This window comes from Bufo bufo, chromosome 4, assembly GCF_905171765.1.
Source record: "Bufo bufo chromosome 4, aBufBuf1.1, whole genome shotgun sequence".
Taxonomy (NCBI): Eukaryota; Metazoa; Chordata; class Amphibia; order Anura; family Bufonidae; genus Bufo; species Bufo bufo.
This window is the reverse complement of record NC_053392.1, coordinates 358,092,603-358,115,388: the sequence shown is the minus strand read 5'-3', so window position 1 is coordinate 358,115,388 and position 22,786 is coordinate 358,092,603.

The following is a 22,786-nucleotide window of genomic DNA, read 5'->3' as shown; positions in this document are numbered from 1 at the left end:
GACAGCGGAAGAGCAAGCTTGGGTGATCCAGGATGAGAGAGGCAACGTGGCCTGGGCGATCCAGGATGAGAGAGGCAACGTGGGCCTGGGCGAACCAGGATGATGGAGGCAGAGTGAGCCTGGGCGATGCCGAATGACAGACAGGGCGAGCCTGGGCGATCCAGGATGACAGGAGCAGAGCGAGCCTGGGCGATCCAGGCTGACAGGAGCAGAGCGAGCCTGGGCGATCCAGAATGACAGGAGCAGAGCGAGCCTGGGCGATCCAGGATGACAGGAGCAGAGCGAGCCTGGGCGATCCAGGATGACAGGAGCAGAGCGAGCTTGGGCGATCCAGGATGACAGGAGCAGAGCGAGCCTGGGCGACCCAGGATGACAGGAGCAGAGCGAGCCTGGGCGATCCAGGATGACAGGAGCAGAGCGAGCCTGGGCGATCCAGGATGACAGGGGCGGAGCCTGGGCGATCCAGGTGTCGCAGACATGTGCATGGCAGGCGGAAAAACCGCGGCCGTGAAGTAAAAACGAGCGGTGTGATGCACATGCCTGCTGGTAGAACACTAAATCATACAGAGGGCCAACCTTAAAAGTATACCTGTAGATAGTTCACACCAGTATACAGGAAGTGTTGATGGAATAGGTTACTGTCATACAGGGTCTGATCTTTTAATTAATACCATGTTATGACCCATAAGTCATATAAAATGTAGCTGGGCATGCTGTTTTTTTTTTTTTGGATAACATTTACAGCTCTGCTAACCCAAACAAGCCGGTTGCTAAGGAACTGTGGCGCCGGCTGAGCCCGGCGGAACGGTCCGCCCCACCTGAAGCGTTGTGGGTGGCGGTCCCGCCGGACCCCAACTGCGGACAAGAAAACGCACCTGTAGCGAGGAGGCTCCCCCGGAGCTGGAGGGGAGAGAAAGACAGGCCGGGCCAGGCCGGGCGGCGGACGAACGCTGCCCCCAGCTGAGGAAGCCGAGAGAGCAGAGACTTACCCGGAAGTGACGTGGCCATGAACCGGAAGTGACGGAACGGACCGAGAAAGAGCAGCATGAAGCGACCGTCCTCAGGGTGAGGTCGCGTGGAAAGATATAGCCAGCAGCCCCGCCCACAAATACAGGCTGTAACCAGCCTTAATACTAGTTTCAGTTTCACTTGCAGTCATTGCCAGATATAGTCCTTACTTCCAGTGCTATTCTGACCTTTGAAGGAGATCGTTTGACGGTGTTGCTGTGGAGCTCTTGTCCGGCGTGGACTGTCGTGTTTGGGATCGCCTTCTCTGCTCGTGACTGGATAAGTCTATCTCTACTGTTGATTGTTTGTTTGTTTCTGTCTTCCCCTGTTGTTCTCCTAGACGTGAGTGATGGTGACTAGTGCTCCCATCGGCCTTTCCCCAGTCTAGTCTTGTTAGGGTGACTGAGGGTTTAGGCATACTGCTCGCCGCACGGGTTCACACCCTGTCTAGGGTATCGGGGCAGACAGGTGCCAGCTTAGGGTTAGTCAGGGGTGGCCATTCTATTTCCCATCCGTAGATAAGGGTCCCCCTTCCCCTCCGTCTGGTGCGACACGACTGCTGCTGGGATAGCGGCCGTGACAATGACGGACACTGTTATGGGGGGAGGATCTGTGACGGACACTGTTATGGGGGGGATCTGTGGCTTGCACTGTTACAGGGGGATCTGTGGCTTGCACTGTTACAGGGGGGGGGGATCTGTGGATGGCACTGTTACAGGGGGGGAACTGTGGATGGCACTGTTACAGGGGGAGAACTGTGGATGGCACTGTTATGGGCTGGGGGGATCTGTGGATGGCACTGTTATATATGTAATCACAGGGAACGACCTGTTTAAAACGTAGCCTTTAATCTAATTATAACATAAAATAACAAAACTCCCACAGACATACATAGAAAAAGAACAAAATAGGACCAGTGAGGCACCACTAACTTGCAGATGCGGGCTATGGCTGGAGTGATAGTGGACATATGACTATCTCCACAGACAGCTTGGGCCACTCCTGGCCGTATATGGACACGCAAGTAGTATCTTGTTAACTGTTTGCCATGCGATCACATGTGTCATCATGCATGTGTGACTGTTTGTAGGAGGTTGTCACCCTGACTATTCATGTGGGAATTCCTATGTTGGCTCATCGCCGGGATATATATGTGGACATATCACCACACTGGCGAATGATTGTCTTGTGAGCAGACTCCATAGGCCCCCTTATGTGGTCCCTATATTTGATCATCTTAAGCTATTAAGTGAATGAACATAATGCGACCAGTAAATGATCTGGTCTAACGGTGTCATCATAATTGAGGACCTTGCCACCAGTTTGGTTACCTCTCTCTGATGCCAAAATACAGCATTGTACTTTGATATACGTCCCCTGAGGAACCCGACAATCAATCAGGGTGAAACGCGTTGGGACACTGGCATCTGATTGCATACTAGACGTAGTGCTTCTGGTGCCGTACGTGTATATACATCCTAATTTATACACTGATATGTACAAATGTTAACGGCGAATCTTGGTGTGTTGACGTCACAAGGTGTATCCGGTGTGTGGGGTCTACACAGTAAGATCGTCCATTGATGATGCATATTCATAGATAGCCACACCTGTGGGTGTCTATGCATTCTTTATGACATATTTATTATTGGCAGCTTTTCCACCCACGCCACTGAGCATCCAGGGGGGTGGCTGTTCTGCTGCTTTCTATATTATTATTTATACTTTGTTTTTGTTTTGTGTACCTAGAATAGGCCCTGAGTAGGGATCCACCAGGGTCACAGGGCCTTACTAGGGTCACCAGGAGGTTCCAGAATACGGGATCGTCCTTATCAGGGCGGCCATTCCGTTCTTAGGCAGGGCTATTTAGCCCAGGGCCAGGAATAGCGACAGATTAGACTCCATCTCTGTCCCCTCAGTCCATTTTGACCCGTACTTCTGGACGATTACAAGTATCATCTTCCATGTCATCAAGGATATATCTTCTTTTTTGTTCTTTTTCTATGTATGTCTGTGGGAGTTTTGTTATTTTATGTTATAATTAGATTAAAGGCTACGTTTTAAACAGGTCGTTCCCTGTGATTACATTAATTGGATTATATACCACCTGTGGTTATTATTCCCTCTGACGGGATATTGTCTTAGCTGTTATTACTGTTATATATGTGCCATCCACAGACCCCCCAGCCCATAACAGTGCCATCCACAGACCCCCCAGCCCATAACAGTGCCATCCACAGACCCCCCCAGCCCATAACAGTGCCATCCACAGATCCCCGCCGCCGCTGCTCCAGTATACAAATATAAGATGTCTTATTCAATTAATAGTTATTAAACATGCCCCCTCACTCCTAATAGTACCTTACATCCTTCAGTAGAACCCAGGCAGGCAGGCCGGGCGGCCGGCGCGTCCCTCACTGACGTCACTTGCCTGCGCCGCCTGCTTCATTCATAAAGTAGGCGGCGCAGGCACGTGACATCAGGGAGTTACGCTGCCGCCCGCCCGGCCTGCCTGCATTCTACAGAAGCGATTAGGATGTAAGGTACTATTAGGAGTGAGGGGGCATTTTTAATTACTATTAATTGAATAAGACATCTTATATTAGTATACCGTAGCGGCGGGGCGGGGCTATACTACACTGACTGCACCGCCCCGCCGCTATTGCCAGCCCCCAGATACTCCTCCCAGTCCCTCCCCGAGTCCCCGTTCGCTCGTACATCGCAGCTTGCGATGTAAAACTGCAAGCATTCACCCCATAAGACGCAGGGGCATTACACCCCCATTTTGGGGGGAGAAAAAGTGCGTCTTATTGGGCAAAAAATACGGTAATTGACGATTTTTTTTAACCACCTCCGGACCGCCTAACGCAGGATCGCGTTCCGGAGGTGGCAGCCCTGCGCAGAGTCACGCATATATGCGTCATCTCGCGATGGCCGAGATTTCCTGTGAACGCGCGCACACAGGCGCGCGCGCTCACAGGAACGGAAGGTAAGAGAGTTGATCTCCAGCCTGCCAGCGGCGATCGTTCGCTGGCAGCCTGGAGATGTGTTTTTTTTAACCCCTAACAGGTATATTAGACGCTGTTTTGATAACAGCGTCTAATATACCTGCTACCTGGTCCTCTGGTGGTCCCCTTTGTTTGGATCGACCACCAGAGGACACAGGTAGCTCAGTAAAGTCCCACCAAGCACCACTACACTACACTCCCCCCCCCGTCACTTATTAACCCCTTATTAGCCCCTGATCACCCCTGATCACCCCATATAGACTCCCTGATCACCCCCCTGTCATTGATTACCCCCCTGTCATTGATCACCCCCCTGTAAAGCTCCATTCAGATGTCCGCATGATTTTTACGGATCCACTGATAGATGGATCGGATCCGCAAAACGCATCCGGACGTCTGAATGAAGCCTTACAGGGGCGTGATCAATGACTGTGGTTATCACCCCATATAGACTGCCTGATCACCCCCCTGTAAAGCTCCATTCAGATGTCCGCATGATTTTTACGGATGCACTGATAGATGGATCCGATCCGCAAAACGCATCCGGACGTCTGAATGAAGCCTTACAGGGGCATGATTAATGACTGTGGTGATCACCCCATATAGACTCCCTGATCACCCCCCTGTAAAGCTCCATTCAGATGTCCGCATGATTTTTACGGATGCACTGATAGATGGATCCGATCCGCAAAACGCATCCGGACGTCTGAATGAAGCCTTACAGGGGCATGATCAATGACTGTGGTGATCACCCCATATAGACTCCCTGATCACCGCCCTGTAAAGCTCCATTCAGATGTCCGCATGATTTTTACGGATGCACTGATAGATAAATCCGATCCGCAAAACGCATCCGGACATCTGAATGAAGCCTTACAGGGGCATGATCAATGACTGTGGTGATCACCCCATATAGACTCCCTGATCACCCCCCTGTAAAGCTCCATTCAGATGTCCGCATGATTTTTACGGATGCACTGATAGATGGATCCGATCCGCAAAACGCATCCGGACGTCTGAATGAAGCCTTACAGGGGCATGATCAATGACTGTGGTGATCACCCCATATAGACTCCCTGATCACGCCCCTGTAAAGCCCTATTCAGATGCCCGCATGATTTTTACGGATGCACTGATAGATGGATCCGATCCGCAAAACGCATCCGGACGTCTGAATGAAGCCTTACAGGGGCATGATCAATGACTGTGGTGATCACCCCATATAGACTCCCTGATCACCCCCCTGTAAAGCTCCATTCAGATGTCCGCATGATTTTTACGGATGCACTGATAGATGGATCCGATCCGCAAAACGCATCCGGACGTCTGAATGAAGCCTTACAGGGGCATGATCAATGACTGTGGTGATCACCCCATATAGACTCCCTGATCACCCCCCTGTCATTGATTACCCCCCTGTAAAGCTCCATTCAGATGTCCGCATGATTTTTACGGATGCACTGATAGATGGATCGGATCCGCAAAACGCATCCGGACGTCTGAATGAAGCCTTACAGGGGCATGATTAATGACTGTGGTGATCACCCCATATAGACTCCCTGATCACCCCCCTGTAAAGCTCCATTCAGATGTCCGCATGATTTTTACGGATGCACTGATAGATGGATCCGATCCGCAAAACGCATCCGGACGTCTGAATGAAGCCTTACAGGGGCATGATCAATGACTGTGGTGATCACCCCATATAGACTCCCTGATCACCGCCCTGTAAAGCTCCATTCAGATGTCCGCATGATTTTTACGGATGCACTGATAGATAAATCCGATCCGCAAAACGCATCCGGACATCTGAATGAAGCCTTACAGGGGCATGATCAATGACTGTGGTGATCACCCCATATAGACTCCCTGATCACCCCCCTGTAAAGCTCCATTCAGATGTCCGCATGATTTTTACGGATGCACTGATAGATGGATCAGATCCGCAAAACGCATCCGGACGTCTGAATGAAGCCTTACAGGGGCATGATCAATGACTGTGGTGATCACCCCATATAGACTCCCTGATCACGCCCCTGTAAAGCCCTATTCAGATGTCCGCATGATTTTTACGGATGCACTGATAGATGGATCCGATCCGCAAAACGCATCCGGACGTCTGAATGAAGCCTTACAGGGGCATGATCAATGACTGTGGTGATCACCCCATATAGACTCCCTGATCACCCCCCTGTAAAGCTCCATTCAGATGTCCGCATGATTTTTACGGATGCACTGATAGATGGATCGGATCCGCAAAACGCATCCGGACGTCTGAATGAAGCCTTACAGGGGCGTGATCAATGACTGTGGTGATCACCCCATATAGACTCCCTGATCACCCCCCTGTCATTGATCAACCCCCTGTCATTGATCACCCCCCCTGTCATTGATCACCCCCCTGTCATTGATCACCCCCCTGTAAGGCTCCATTCAGACATTTTTTTGGCCCAAGTTAGCGGAATTATTTTTTTTTTTTCTTACAAAGTCTCATATTCCACTAACTTGTGTCAAAAAATAAAATCTCACATGAACTCACCATACCCCTCACGGAAACCAAATGCGTAATAATTTTTAGACATTTATATTCCAGACTTCTTCTCACGCTTTAGGGCCCCTAGAATGCCAGGGCAGTATAAATACCCCACATGTGACCCCATTTCGGAAAGAAGACACCCCCAGGTATTCCGTGAGGGGCATATTGAGTCCATGAAAGATTGAAATTTTTGTCCCAAGTTAGCGGAACGGGAGACTTTGTGAGAAAAAAATTAAAAATATAAATTTCCGCTAACTTGTGCCAAAAAAAAAAAATTTCTATGAACTCGCCATGCCCCTCATTGAATACCTTGGGGTGTCTTCTTTCCAAAATGGGGTCACATGTGGGGTATTTATACTGCCCTGGCATTCTAGGGGCCCCAAAGCGTGAGAAGAAGTCTGGTATCCAAATATCTAAAAATGCCCTCCTAAAAGGAATTTCGGCACCTTTGCGCATCTAGGCTGCAAAAAAGTGTCACACATCTGGTATCGCCGTACTCAGGAGAAGTTGGGGAATGTGTTTTGGGGTGTCATTTTACATATACCCATGCTGGGTGAGATAAATATCTTGGTCAAATGCCAACTTTGTTTAAAAAAAATGGGAAAAGTTGTCTTTTGCCAAGATATTTCTCTCACCCAGCAAGGGTATATGTAAAATGACACCCCAAAACACATTCCCCAACTTCTCCTGAATACGGCGATACCACATGTGTGACACTTTTTTGCAGCCTAGGTGGGCAAAGGGGCCCATATTCCAAAGAGCACCTTTAGGATTTCACAGGTCATTTACCTACTTACCACACATTAGGGCCCCTGGAAAATGCCAGGGCAGTATAACTACCCCACAAGTGACCCCATTTTGGAAAGAAGACACCCCAAGGTATTCCGTGAGGGGCATGGCGAGTTCCTAGAATTTTTTATTTTTTGTCACAAGTGAGTGGAAAATGCTGATTTTTTTTTTTTTTTTTCATACAAAGTCTCATATTCCACTAACTTGTGACAAAAAATAAAAACTTCCATGAACTCACTATGCCCATCAGCGAATACCTTGGGGTCTCTTCTTTCCAAAATGGGGTCACTTGTGGGGTAGTTATACTGCCCTGGCATTCTAGGGGCCCAAATGTGTGGTAAGGAGTTTGAAATCAAATTCTGTAAAAAATGACCTGTGAAATCCGAAAGGTGCTCTTTGGAATATGGGCCCCTTTGCCCACCTAGGCTGCAAAAAAGTGTCACACATCTGGTATCTCCGTACTCAGGAGAAGGTGGGGAATGTGTTTTGGGGTGTCATTTTACATATACCCCTGCTGGGTGAGAGAAATATCTTGGCAAAAGACAACTTTTCCCATTTTTTTATACAAAGTTGGCATTTGACCAAGATATTTATCTCACCCAGCATGGGTATATGTAAAAAGACACCCCAAAACACATTCCCCACCTTCTCCTGAGTACGGAGATACCAGATGTGTGACACTTTTTTGCAGCCTAGGTGGGCAAAGGGGCCCATATTCCAAAGAGCACCTTTCGGATTTCACAGGTCATTTTTTACAGAATTTGTTTTCAAACTCCTTACCACACATTTGGGCCCCTAGAATGCCAGGGCAGTATAACTACCCCACAAGTGACCCCATTTTGGAAAGAAGAGACCCCAAGGTATTCGCTGATGGGCATAGTGAGTTCATGGAAGTTTTTATTTTTTGTCACAAGTTAGTGGAATATGAGACTTTGTATGAAAAAAAAAAAAAAAAAAAAAATCATCATTTTCCACTAACTTGTGACAAAAAATAAAAAAAATCTAGGAACTTGCCATGCCCATCACGGAATACCTTGGGGTGTCTTCTTTCCAAAATGGGGTCACTTGTGGGGTAGTTATACTGCCCTGGCATTCTAGGGGCCCAAATGTGTGGTAAGGAGTTTGAAATCAAATTCTGTAAAAAATGACCTGTGAAATCCGAAAGGTGCTCTTTGGAATATGGGCCCCTTTGCCCACCTAGGCTGCAAAAAAGTGTCACACATCTGGTATTGCCGTACTCAGGAGAAGGTGGGGAATGTGGTTTGGGGTGTCATTTTACATATACCCATGCTGGGTGAGAGAAATATCTTGGCAAAAGACAACTTTTCCCATTTTTTTATACAAAGTTGGCATTTGACCAAGATATTTATCTCACCCAGCATGGGTATATGTAAAAAGACACCCCAAAACACATTCCCCACCTTCTCCTGAGTACGGAGATACCAGATGTGTGACACTTTTTTGCAGCCTAGGTGGGCAAAGGGGCCCATATTCCAAAGAGCACCTTTCGGATTTCACAGGTCATTTTTTACAGAATTTGATTTCAAACTCCTTACCACACATTTGGGCCCCTAGAATGCCAGGGCAGTATAACTACCCCACAAGTGACCCCATTTTGGAAAGAAGAGACCCCAAGGTATTCGCTGATGGGCATAGTGAGTTCATAGAACTTTTTATTTTTTGTCACAAGTTAGTGGAATATGAGACTTTGTAAGAAAAATAAAAAAAATAAAAAAATCATCATTTTCCGCTAACTTGTGACAAAAAATAAAAAGTTCTATGAACTCACTATGCCCATCAGCGAATACCTTAGGGTGTGTACTTTCCGAAATGGGGTCATTTGTGGGGTGTTTGTACTGTCTGGGCATTGTAGAACCTCAGGAAACATGACAGGTGCTCAGAAAGTCAGAGCTGCTTCAAAAAGCGGAAATTCACATTTTTGTACCATAGTTTGTAAACGCTATAACTTTTACCCAAACCATTTTTTTTTTACCCAAACATTTTTTTTTTATCAAAGACATGTAGAACAATAAATTTAGAGCAAAATTTATATATGGATGTAGTTTTTTTTGCAAAATTTGACAACTGAAAGTGAAAAATGTCATTTTTTTGCAAAAAAATCGTTAAATTTCGATTAATAACAAAAAAAGTAAAAATGTCAGCAGCAAAGAAATACCACCAAATGAAAGCTCTATTAGTGAGAAGAAAAGGAGGTAAAATTCATTTGGGTGGTAAGTTGCATGACCGAGCAATAAATGGTGAAAGTAGTGTAGGTCAGAAGTGTAAAAAGTGGCCTGGTCTTTCAGGGTGTTTAAGCACTGGGGGCTGAAGTGGTTAATTTATGTTCCTGTCACCTATGTAGAGGTGCCCCAGTGACATCCACCATCCATTTGGATATCTTCTCTATCAACTTTCGATTTTCTCTTCTGAGCCTACTATGTTGATCATGGTTATCGGCGAATCAGGGTTCCACGCCGGTGAGGGAGCGTGAGAAAAAGAGACCAAATTTAAGGGAGATAAATTTATTTTAAAAATTTGGGATCGAGCGGAAATGTGGTAAAAGCTGTTAAATTGCAAATGTGGGACAAATTACAGAAGCCCAAATGTGGGCAAGAAGAGTAAAGCGGAATTATGTGAAAAATTATTGAGGCGAAAATTTTTGACAAATTACAGAAGCCCAAATGTGGGCCAGAAAAGTAAAGCGGAATTGAGGGAAAAATTATTGAGGCAAAAATTTTGGACAAATTACAGAAGCCCAAATGTGGGCCAGAAGAGTAAAGCAGGAATTATAGGAAAAATTATTGAGGCGAAAATTTTGGACAAATTTCAGAAGCCCAAATGTGGGCCAGAAGAGTAAAGCGGAATTATGGGAAAAATTATTGAGGCGAAAATTTTGGACAGATTACAGAAGCCCAAATGTGGGCCAAAAGAGTAAAGCGGAAATGTGGGAAAAGCTGTTAAAGCGCAAATGTGGTACAAATTACAGAAGCCCAAATGTGGGCCAAAAGAGTAAAGCGGAAATGTGGGAAAAGTTGTAAAAGCGCAAATGTGGTACAAATTACAGAAGCCCAAATGTGGGCCAACAGAGTAAAGCGGAAATGTGGGACAAAGTATTGAAGCGCAAATGTTGGCCAAAAGAGTAAAGCGGAAATGTAGGACAAATTATTAAAGCGCAAATGTGGTACAACTTGTTAAAGCTTAAGCATTGAAGCAAAGGAGGTGGCGCGCATCAATTAAAGAAAAATTTCAAAAATGTTATTCCCTATCACCTATGCAGAGCAGGGGTTTATTCACATCTAAAATTGTATAATGTCAACCCAAGAATGTAACAGAAAAATTATTGAAATTTATTAACCTATCTACTTGGTAGAGCAGGGGTCTATGACAGAAAAAAATTGTTTATTGTCACCTGAAAATGTTAAAGAAAAATTATTGAAATTTATTAAGCTGTCAACTAGGTAGAGGAGGGGTATATTACACCCAAAAATTGGTGAATTTCACCAAAAAAATTGACAATTTTTTTTTTTTTACCTGTCTACTCGGTATAGCAGTGGTACATCACACCCAAAAATTGGTGAATTTCACCAGAAAATGTAGCGGACAATTATTTTTTTTGACCTGTCTACTAGGTATAGCAGTGGTACATCACACCCAAAAATTGTTGAATTTCAACTGAAAATGTAACTGACAATTATTTTTTTTTTACCTGTCTACTAGGTCTAGCAGTGGTACATCACACCCAAAAATTTGTGAATTTCACCAGAAAATGTAATTGATTTTTTTTTTTCTTTTTAACGGTCTACTAGGTATAGGAGTGGTGCATCGCACCCAAAAATTGGTGAATTTCACCGGAAAATGTAACTGACAATTTTTTTTTTTTTTTTACCTGTCTACTAGGTATAGCAGTGGTACTTCACACCCAAAAATTGTTGAATTTCAATTGAAAATGTAACTGACAATTTATTTTATTTTTTTACCTGTCTTCTAGGTCTATCAGTGGTACATAACACCTAAAAATTGGTGAATTTCACTAGAAAATGTAACTGACAAAGTAGTGAAATAACAAAATAAAATACGTACAAATAAAATAATTAAATTTGATTTATGAGGTGGAGTTCCATATGGAGTAGGAGTTTGAGGAGGCGGTGGACGTAGCGGTGTAGGTGGAAGCTTTGGTGGAGGAGGACGAGGTAGCCAACACAGGTTTTTGGTTTTAATTTTATTTTTTAAAATTAGGGTACACTCCAAAAGAGTGTGAAATATCAAAAATACAACAATGAGCAATTGCTCTGCAGTGTAACAATGGCTGGTTAGTGCCAGTATACATGTCTATTCTGCACAAGGTATGGACAAGTCCTGTGGGATCCATGCCTGGTTCATTTTAATGAAAGTGAGCTTGTCCACATTGGCTGTGGACAGGCGGCTGTGCTTGTCTGTGATGACGCCCCCTGCCGTGCTAAACACACGTTCAGATAATACACTGGCTGCAGGGCAGGCCAGCACCTCCAAGGCAAAAAGGGCAAGCTCAGGCCATGTGCCCAATTTGGAGACCCAGAAGTTGAAGGGGGCAGACCCGTCATTCAGTACATGTAGGCGTGTGCAGACATACTGCTCCACCATGTTGGTGAAATGCTGCCTCCAGCTAAGACGTTCCACATCAGCTGGTGGTGCTGGTTGTTGTGGCGTGCTGACAAAGCTTTTCCACATTTCGGCCATGCTAACCCTGCCTTATGAGGTGCTGGCGGTGCCCCAGCTGCATTGGCGACCTCTTCCTCATCCTCTGCCTTCGCCTTGTGCTTCCACTGTTCCCCCCGCTGTCAGGTGGTAATTCCACCAGCAGCGCATCTACCAGCGTGCGCTTGTACTCGCGCATCTTGCGATCACGCTCCAGTGACGGAATTAAGGACGGTACGTTGTCCTTGTAACGGGGATCGAGCATGGTGGCTACCCAGTAATTAGCACAAGTTAGAATGTGGGCAACTCGGCGGTCGTTGCGGAGACACTGCAGCATGTAATCGCTCATGTGTGCCAGGCTGCCTACTTCGTCATCCTCCAGAACTGTGCCCTGGCTGGACAATTGTGTACCTGGTGTTTGTGGGTGCAGGAACCCACCCTCGGAGCCACTTTGGAATGACTGGCCGGAAACCTTACGAAATAATCCCTCTTCCTCCTCCTGTGCCACATCCTCTTCCATCATCGCCAGCAGCGTTTTTTCAAGGAGGCATAGAAGTGGGATAGTTATGCTGAGAACGGCGTTATCGGCACTGGCCATGTTGGTGGAGTACTCGAAACAGCGCAACAAGGAACACGGGTCTCGCATGGAGGCCCAGTCATTGGTGGTGAAGTGGTGCTGTTCTGCCGAGCGACTCACCCGTGCGTGCTGCAGCTGAAACTCCACTATGGCCTGCTGCTGCTCGCACAGTCTGGCCAGCATGTGCAAGGTGAAGTTCCACCTTGTGGGCACCTCGCATATGAGGCGGTGAGCGGGAAAGCCGAAGTTACGCTGCAGCGCTGACAGGTGAGCAGCAGCAGGGTGAGAACACCGAAAGCGTGCACAGACGGCCCGCACTTTATGCAGCGGCTCTGACATATCAGGGTAATTTTTAAGGAATCTCTGCATCACAAAATTCAGCACATGCACCAGGCAAGGTATGTGCGTCAAACCGTCTAGTCCCAGAGCTGCTACGAGATTTCGCCCATTATCGCACACCACCAGGCCGGGCTTGGGGCTCACTGGCACCAACCACTCATCGGTCTGTTGTTCAAGGCCCGTCCACAGCTCCTGCGCGGTGTGGGGTTTGTCCCCCAAACAGATAAGTTTTAAAACTGCCTGCTGTCATTTACCCCTGGCTGTGCTGAAGATGGTGGTGAAGGTGTTATGCTGACCGGATGAGGAGCTGGTAGAGGATGAGAAAGCAGAGTAGGATGAGGAAGCAACAGGAGGCAAACTGAAGCGCCCTGCAATCCTCGGTGGTGGAAGGACATGCGCCCAACTGCTATCCGCCTCATGGGAAGGGATGTCTCGCCTTGAAAAGTAGTGGCGGCTGGGCACGACGTACTGTGGGACAGCCACCGCCATAAGGCCTTTAAAACTATCCGTCTCCACCAGACGGAATGACAGCATTTCAAAGGCCAGTAATTTAGAAATGCTGGCATTCAGGGCTAGTGATCGCGGGTGGGTAGGGGGTACTTCCTCTTCCTCTCCAGCGTTTGGGAGATGGAGAGCTGAATGCTCCCGTTGGACATTGTGGAGATGCTTGGTGACCCCGGTGGTGGTGTTGGTGGAAGATCCTCTGTTTGCAGGGTGGAAGGTGGCACTGTCACTCCAGAGGTGGATGAAGAGGTCGAGACTGCAGCAGAAGAGGAAGCAGGAGGAGCCAGAGACCTTTCTTGGTTTTTGAGGTGTCTACTCCACTGCAGCTCGTGCTTTGCGCTAAAATGCCTGGTCATGCAGGTTGTGCTCAGGTTGAGAACGTTTATGCCTCGCTTCAGGCTCTGATTGCACAGCGTGCAAACCACTTGTGTCTTGTCGTCAGCACATTGTCTGCCACGCTAGGGAACTCCTTGGAGCTGGCTTTGGTGTGTTCGGTCCCTTGCTGTGGTGGGCAGTGGGAGGCGTACTGTCTAGAGGACGGCCGCTCCGCTTTTTCACTCTGCTCCCTCTTCTGCTGCGCTAGTAGCTCTGTGCGACCACCGCCTCTTCATCTGAACTACATAGGTCACTCGCATGACCTTTATTTCATGTGGGGTCGAGGACCTCATCGTCCTCCACATCATCTTTCACCCAGTCTTCACCCCTGCCCTCCTTGTCGGTCTGCACATTTTTTCGAAAGCCCCAGCAGTTGGCACCTGTGTTTCGTCATCATCCGAGACGTGCTGCGATGGTCCTCCCATGTACTCATCTTGAAAGATAAGTGGTTGGGCATTGGTGCACTCAATCTCTTCCACTTCTGGGGCAGGGTTAGGTGGATGGCCCTTGGAAACCCTGCTAACAGAGTTATCAAAAAGCAGAAGAGACTGCTGTATGACTTGGGGCTCAGACTGCTTGGCTGATTTGCAAGGGGGTGAGGTGAAAGACTGATGGACATCGGCTGCAGGTGCCAACTGTGGCCTTTTAGCATGAGACTGGGTGGGAGACAATGTGAAGGAACTGGAGCCACTGTCAGCAACCCAATCTACTATCGCCTGTACTTGTTCAGGCCTCACCATTCGTAGAGCCGCATTACGCCCGACCAAATACCGCTGCAGGTTCTGTCGCCTACTCGCACCTGAGGAAGGGGTTTCACTTGTGCGTGTAGCTGGCACAGATCGACCACGTCCTCTCCCTGCAACAGGAGCTCCACCAGCAGCACCACGACCTGGGCCACGTCCCTTATTTGACGCTCTCCTCATATATCTTGAATTTAAGATCTTGCCCTATATGGGTGTTTAATTAATAGTAGAATAGAACGACAGTATGTACAGGGTGTATCTCACACGCCCTGAACCAGACTAGGCCTCAATTAAATTTGTTTGCCAAAAATGGCTGTATTTCAATTACCTGAATAAAACCCCTGTATTTAGAGGGAATTTCAAACGTCTTGATGATGTAAGGGTGCAACAATTGACTGTGTATTTTGCCCCAAAAAGTGTGTTTTATTAATAGAAGAATATAAGCCCTGTATATACAGGGTGTATGTCACATGGCCTAACTCACACTAGGCCTCAATTAAAGATTTGTGCAGCAAATGGCGGTATTTCAAATACCTGAATAGAAGCCCTGTATTTAACCACCTCCGGACCGCCGAACGCAGCGACGCGTCCTGGAGGTGGTTGATTCATTCCGCCTGGACGCGCCGGCGCGTCCTCTCGCGAGAAGCGAGATTTCGGTCACAGCCGGCCCGCGCATGCGCATCGCGGGCCGGCAAAAGTTAGAGGAGAATTGCATCAGCAACCTGCCAGCCAATGATCGTCGCTGGCAGGTTGCTGATTTTTTAAAAATCTAATCACAAGCCATATACAGGGAGTGCAGAATTATTAGGCAAGTTGTATTTTTGAGGATTAATTTTATTATTGAACAACAACCATGTTCTCAATGAACCCAAAAATCTCATTAATATCAAAGCTGAATATTTTTGGAAGTAGTTTTTAGTTTGTTTTTAGTTTTAGCTATTTTAGGGGGATATCTGTGTGTGCAGGTGACTATTACTGTGCATAATTATTAGGCAACTTAACAAAAAATAAATATATACCTATTTCAATTATTTATTTTTACCAGTGAAACCAATATAACATCTCAACATTCACAAATATACATTTCTGACATTCAAAAACAAAACAAAAACAAATCAGTGACCAATATAGCCACCTTTCTTTGCAAGGACACTCAAAAGCCTGCCATCCATGGATTTTGTCAGTGTTTTGATCTGTTCACCATCAACATTGCGTGCAGAAGCAACCACAGCCTCCCAGACACTGTTCAGAGAGGTGTACTGTTTTCCCTCCTTGTAAATCTCACATTTGATGATGGACCACAGGTTCTCAATGGGGTTCAGATCAGGTGAACAAGGAGGCCATGTCATTAGATTTTCTTCTTTTATACCCTTACTTGCCAGCCACGCTGTGGAGTACTTGGACGCGTGTGATGGAGCATTGTCCTGCATGAAAATCATGTTTTTCTTGAAGGATGCAGACTTCTTCCTGTACCACTGCTTGAAGAAGGTGTCTTCCAGAAACTGGCAGTAGGACTGGGAGTTGAGCTTGACTCCATCCTCAACCCGAAAAGGCCCCACAAGCTCATCTTTGATGATACGAGCCCAAACCAGTACTCCACCTCCACCTTGCTGGCGTCTGAGTCGGACTGGAGCTCTCTGCCCTTTACCAATCCAGCCACGGGCCCATCCATCTGGCCCATCAAGACTCACTCTCATTTCATCAGTCCATAAAACCTTAGAAAAATCAGTCTTGAGATATTTCTTGGCCCAGTCTTGACGTTTCAGCTTGTGTGTCTTGTTCAGTGGTGGTCGTCTTTCAGCCTTTCTTACCTTGGCCATGTCTCTGAGTATTGCACACCTTGTGCTTTTGGGCACTCCAGTGATGTTGCAGCTCTGAAATATGGCCAAACTGGTGGCAAGTGGCATCTTGGCAGCTGCACGCTTGACTTTTCTCAGTTCATGGGCAGTTATTTTGCGCCTTGGTTTTTCCACACGCTTCTTGCGACCCTGTTGACTATTTTGAATGAAACGCTTGATTGTTCGATGATCACGCTTCAGAAGCTTTGCAATTTTAAGAGTGCTGCATCCCTCTGCAAGATATCTCACTATTTTTGACTTTTCTGAGCCTGTCAAGTCCTTCTTTTGACCCATTTTGCCAAAGGAAAGGCAGTTGCCTAATAATTATGCACACCTAATATAGGGTGTTGATGTCATTAGACCACACCCCTTCTCATTACAGAGATGCACATCACCTAATATGCTTAATTGGTAGTAGGCTTCCGAGCCTATACAGCTTGGAGTAAGACAACATGCATAAAGAGGATGATGTGGTCAAATTACTCATTTGCCTAATAATTCTGCACGCAGTGTAACAGATCATATTAGTAAATATGATCTGTTATATGGCTTCTCTGCTCCTCTGCTGGTCCTTTTCGTCGGTTGGATCCAGCAGAGGAGCAGACTGAACTGTGAGTACACACCAAACACTGTCCTTAGCCCCAGATCACCTTCCATCACCCCCATCATCCAAATTAACCCCTTCATCGCCCCCTGTCAATCACTTAGTGAAAGACAAAAAGTGATCAGTGTAAACTGTCACTTTTTTTTTCACTAGTATTGGCTGTTAGGTTTTAGGATTAGTTTAGGCCCCTTGGTTAGGTAGTTTAGGGATCAGTTAGCGCCCAGCCCACCGCACCGCAGTCCCTTATTCGCTGATTAGCGTATCGCAAATCAGCATTTGTACTTTTATAGTATCTGTAAGTGATCAAAACTGATCACGGTCAGATCTATAATTGTATTAGTGTCACCTTAGCTCGCCCTCCACCCAAAACGCAGTGTTTGCCCGATCAGGCCTGATCGGTCGCCCACACGTGCGTTCACCCACGCCCGCCCCACCGCAGTGACAAAAAATTATTTTTTTTTGATCATTGCACATTCACTTTACACGCACTGCGGCGATAAAAAAATCAGTTTTGATATTTTTTATCAACCGCAGCGGCCTCCGGTACTTCGCTAGCCTCCCCTTTGTAAGACAGGCTTGCTTTTTTTCTTGGGTAGTCTCAGGGAATACCCCTAAATTTAGTAGTCCAAAATGTCAAACAGGGGGTATTCTTCTGAAGAGGCCTACAGGATTCTGACCCAGTCGGATGAGGAATGGGAACCCTCATCTGACGAATCTAGCGGGTCAGAATATGAACCTGTAGAAAGCAGTGGCTCTCTGACCCAAAGTTCGGACGAGGAGGTGGAGGTCCCTGATAGAACCAGGCGTACCCGGCCCCGTGTCGCTAGACCACAGGTTGTGCAGGATCCGTTTCAAGAGCAGCAGAGTGGGGCTGTCGCTGCCGGATCACGTGGTGAGGCATACACCAGCAGCGCAGCCCTTCCTGGACCTAGTACCAGCACTGCCGTACAACATGGTGAAGTAGCGAGCACTAGAAGGGCAGTTGAAGCTGGTACGGTGGCACGTGCAGTAGTTACCCCGTCGCAGCCACCGCACAGACAGGCCCGTAGAGCCCCTAGAGTCCCTGAGGTGCTGGCAAACCCTGATTGGCAGTCACCAACTTCAGCCGCACCAGTAGTTCCCCCTTTCACCGCCCAGTCTGGAGTTCGGGTTGAGATGGCTCAGATCGGTTCAGCCCTGGGATTTTTTGAGCTGTTCTTGACTGCGGAGCTCTTGGACTTAGTCGTGGCAGAGACAAACCGGTATGCCACACAATTTATAACCGCAAACCCGGGAAGCTATTATGCCCAGCCTTTCCGGTGGAAACCAGTCCAAGTTTCCGAACTTAAAATTTTTCTGGGCCTTCTCCTCAACATGGGTCTAACTAAAAAGCATATTGGTCCACGAACCCAATTCATCACATGCCCATGTTCTCTGCTGCTATGTCCAGGACACGATTTGAGACCATCCTGCGTTTCCTGCATTTGAGCGACAACACCACCTTCCGTCCCAGAGGCCACCCAGCTTTTGACCGGCTCCACAAAATTCGGCCCCTCATAGACCATTTCAACCAGAAATTTGCAGATTTGTATACCCCTGAGCAAAACATCTGCGTAGACAAGTCCCTAATACATTTTACCGGGCGCCTTGGTTTCAAACAATACATCCCAAGCAAGTGTGCCCGGTATGGGGTCAAATTGTATAAGCTCTGTGAAAGGGCCACAGGCTATACCCACAAATTTCGGATCTATGAGGGAAAAGATCAGACCCTGGAGCCGGTCGGTTGCCCTGACTACCTGGGGAGCAGTGGGAAGACAGTCTGGGACATGGTGTCACCCTTATTCGGCAAGGGGTACCATCTTTATGTGGACAATTTTTACACAAGTGTGGCCCTCTTTAGGCATTTGTTTCTAGAACGGATTTGCGCCTGTGGCACCGCGCGAACTAGTCGCGTGGGCTTCCCCCAACTGCTCGTTACCACCGGTCTTGCAAGGGGGGAGAGGGCTGCCTTCTGTAATGAAGAACTGCTCGCGGTGAAATGGAGAGACAAGCGTGACGTTTACATGCTCTCCTCCATTCACGCAGACACGACAATCCAAATTGAAAGGGCAACCCGTGTCATTGAAAAGCCCCTCTCAGTCCACGACTATAATGCGCTCATGGGAGGGGTGGACTTCAATGACCAGATGTTGGCTCCCTATTTAGTTTCCCGACGCACCAGACGCTGGTATAAGAAGGTGTCTGTATATTTAATTCAATTGGCTCTGTATAATAGTTTTGTTCTCTACAGTAAGGCTGGGAGAACACGATCCTTCCTCAAATTTTAGGAAGAGATCATCGAGAACCTCCTGTATCCAGGAGGTTCCGTGGCCCCAACCACCAGTGTAGTTAGCCGTCTACACGAGCGACATTTCCCCAGTGTCGTTCCTGGTACCTCAACACAACCGCCACCCCGAAAAAAATGTTGTGTCTGTAGCAGGAGTGGAATAAGGCGTGACACCCGCTATTTCTGTCCTGACTGTCCTGACCACCCTGCCCTATGCTTAGGAGAGTGTTTCCGGAAGTACCACACACAGGTACACCTAGCATAGGGATTGCATCTCACAGGACAGGCACACAGGGCTATTAGGGCCCTTTTACTCACAGCTGCTGCAAACCTCTCCTTTCACCTGGGATAAAGTGCATAACGTACTTCGCCACATCTTTGGGCGATTTGCGCTTTGCACATTGTCCCATGGGAAAGGAGAGGTTTGTTCTATAAAGGTAAAAAAAACTAAACAAAAAAAAAATTACCGGTAAGTAAAAAAGTTAACGTTCAGTTAAAAAAAGTTTATATGTTCTGTTCAAAAGTTAATAAATGTATTGCGTTGCAGCCTGGTTTTTTCTTTTTTGTTTTGTTTTTTTTACCTTCCAGGTGGACCAACCGATCGACTAGCTGCAGCACTGATGTGCATTCTGACAGAAGCATTGCGCTGCTGTCAGATTACACGCAAGTCGGTGTATGCGGCTCTGCAAGACGAGATTTCTCCTCTGCAGTAAAAGATACGTTTGCCGAGGCATATGAGCTGAGGACGTGGCGGTGTTCATATACTTTGGCAAACACTTTGTATATATATAAAAAAAAAAATCCCGGCAATGATTTATTCATCCACATCGATTGATGTGAATGGAGAAATCTGGTTTGCCAGGGCATACGAGCTAAGTGGGTATATGTTGGGCGGAGCTCCTATGTCCTGGCAGACGCCTTTCCCCTCCTTTTTCTTTTTTTGGCAGAGATTTTTTCATCCACATTGATCGATGCGAATGAAGAAATCTGTGCCGTTCATTTTTTTCTTTCAGCCCAGAGGCTGAACGGAAAAAAAAAATCTCCTTACCCGTATGCTCAATATAAGGAGAATAGCAGAAACTCATAATGCTGGGCATGCATGTAATGATTGCGGAGACCCTCAAATGCCAGGGCAGTACAAACACCCCACAAATAACACCATTTTGGAAAGAAGACACCCCAAGGTATTCACTGAGGGGCATATTGAGTCCATGAAAGATTGAAATTTTTGTCCCAAGTTAGCGGAAAGGGAGACTTTGTGAGAAAAAAAATCCAAAAAATCAATTTCCGCTAACTTGTGCCCAAAATTTTTTTTTCTATGAACTCGCCATGCCCCTCATTAAATACCTTGGGGTGTCTTCTTTCCAAAATGGGGTCACATGTGGGGTATTTATACTGCCCTGGCATTTTAGGGGCCCCAAAGCGTGAGAAGAAGTCTGGTATCCAAATGTCTAAAAATGCCCTCCTAAAAGGAATTTGGGCACCTTTGCCCACCTAGGCTGCAAAAAAGTGTCACACATGTGGTATCTCCGTATTCAGGAGAAGTTGGGGAATGTGTTTTGGGGTGTCATTTTACATATACCCATGCTGGGTGAGAGAAATATCTTGGTCAAATGCCAACTTTGTATAAAAAAATGGGAAAAGTTGTCTTTTGCCAAGATATTTCTCTCACCCAGCATGGGTATATGCTTTCACTTTTTTTGACAAAAAAAAGTGTGTTTTTAAAAACCCAGAAAATGATGTCTGTATCTCTAGCTTAAATTGCATACTCACTAATCCAGATGTTGTATATTGCCAAAAAAATGTTTTTTTGGTAAGAGAATATGAAAGCTGTATATATTAAACTTGAATTTAACACTTGCAGATCTGGAAAATAGTGGATTTTGGCAAAAAAGTGTTTTTAAAAAGAAAATTATGGCTGTATTTCTAGCTGAAATTGCACACTGACTAAGCCTGCAAATGCACCAGATGTTGTAAATTGCCAAAAAAAATGGTTTTTAAAGCTTGGATGTCCCAAAAGCTCAGATGCAGTGCTGGTGCACTGAGCTTGCATAAAATGGCCGCCGCCGCCGCCCACCTAACTGGCTTATAAAAGTAGTTTTTTTTTCGGTCACTGGGCTCAGGGCAGGACAAAGAAATTGTGCCCTGCACCCACACAACACAATGTATGTAGATCACTGAGTTAGATTCACGTTTTGAGCAAAGATTCTCTCCTATTCTCTCCCTTAAATCACCAGCAGCATCCTCTCCCTACACTAAGCACAGCAGAGCGTTACGTGACTCCAGCTTATATAGAGGCTGGGTCACATGCTACACTGGCCAATCACAGCCATGCCATTAGTAGGCATGGCTGTAATGGCTTACTAAGGGCACAGAGTTAAACGCTTGTTGATTGGCTGCTCTGCAGCCTTTCAAAAAGCGCCAAGAAAGCACCGAACACCGAACCTGAACTTTTACTGAAATGTTTGGGTTTGGGTCCGGGGTCCAAAAATCCTAAAGTTTGGTACGAACCCGAACTTTACAGTTCGTGTTCACTCTACCCTAGTTACTATGTTAATAGGCATTCACCTGACAGCAAAGAACTTTAGATTCTGTGGCTGGAGGTACATTAGGCGTTCACAGGATAAATATGTAACTGTCGGTCAGTACAGGCCCCAAAAAATAGGCAATAGGCATTCACCTGACAGCAAAAAACTTTGGATTCTGTGGCTGGAGGTACATTAGGCGGTCACAGGATAAAAATGTAACTGTCGGCCAGTACAAGCCACTAAAATTTGGCATTCAACAGACATAAAAGGCCTTTTATGCCGCTGTATTTACCTAAGACAGGGACTATGATTTGTCCTGGGTGGTGGCGGATATTTGTGGGCTGTCATGAGGTAATTCAATCAAACGTGGTCGACTCGTCACGTGTGTTGAATTCCTCCGAGATCCATGTCTCATTCATTTTTAGAAATGTAAGGTAGTCCACACTGTTGTGAGCTAGGCGAGTGCACTTATCGGACACGATCCCCTCTGCTGCGCTGAACATCCTTTCGGACAGGACACTGGACGAGGGGCAAACCAACAGTTCCATGGCAAATTGTGCCAGCTTTGGCCACAGGTCAAGCCTGCACATCCAGGGGTTCATCGCTTCTCAGAGCGTCCACATCGACCGTTAACCCGATGTAGTCGGACACCTGTCGGTCTAGGCGTTTCCTGAGGCTGGATCTGGACAATGGCAGTCGATGGGTTGGCTGCAAGAATGATCTCATATCCGAAGTGACCAACACATCTTCAAACCGCCCTCTTCTTGCATGCACTGTTGGATTGGTACCCCCAACTGTTTCTCTGTGAGTAGAAATTCCTCTGCCAGCGCCCACAAAAGCAGAATACAGCATTTCTCGAAGCAAGGCCTGGAAGTGCTGCATTCTGACAGCCCTCTGTGATAGTGGTAACATGTCCGCCATTTTGTGTTTGTACCGGGGGTCTAAGTACGTTGCCACC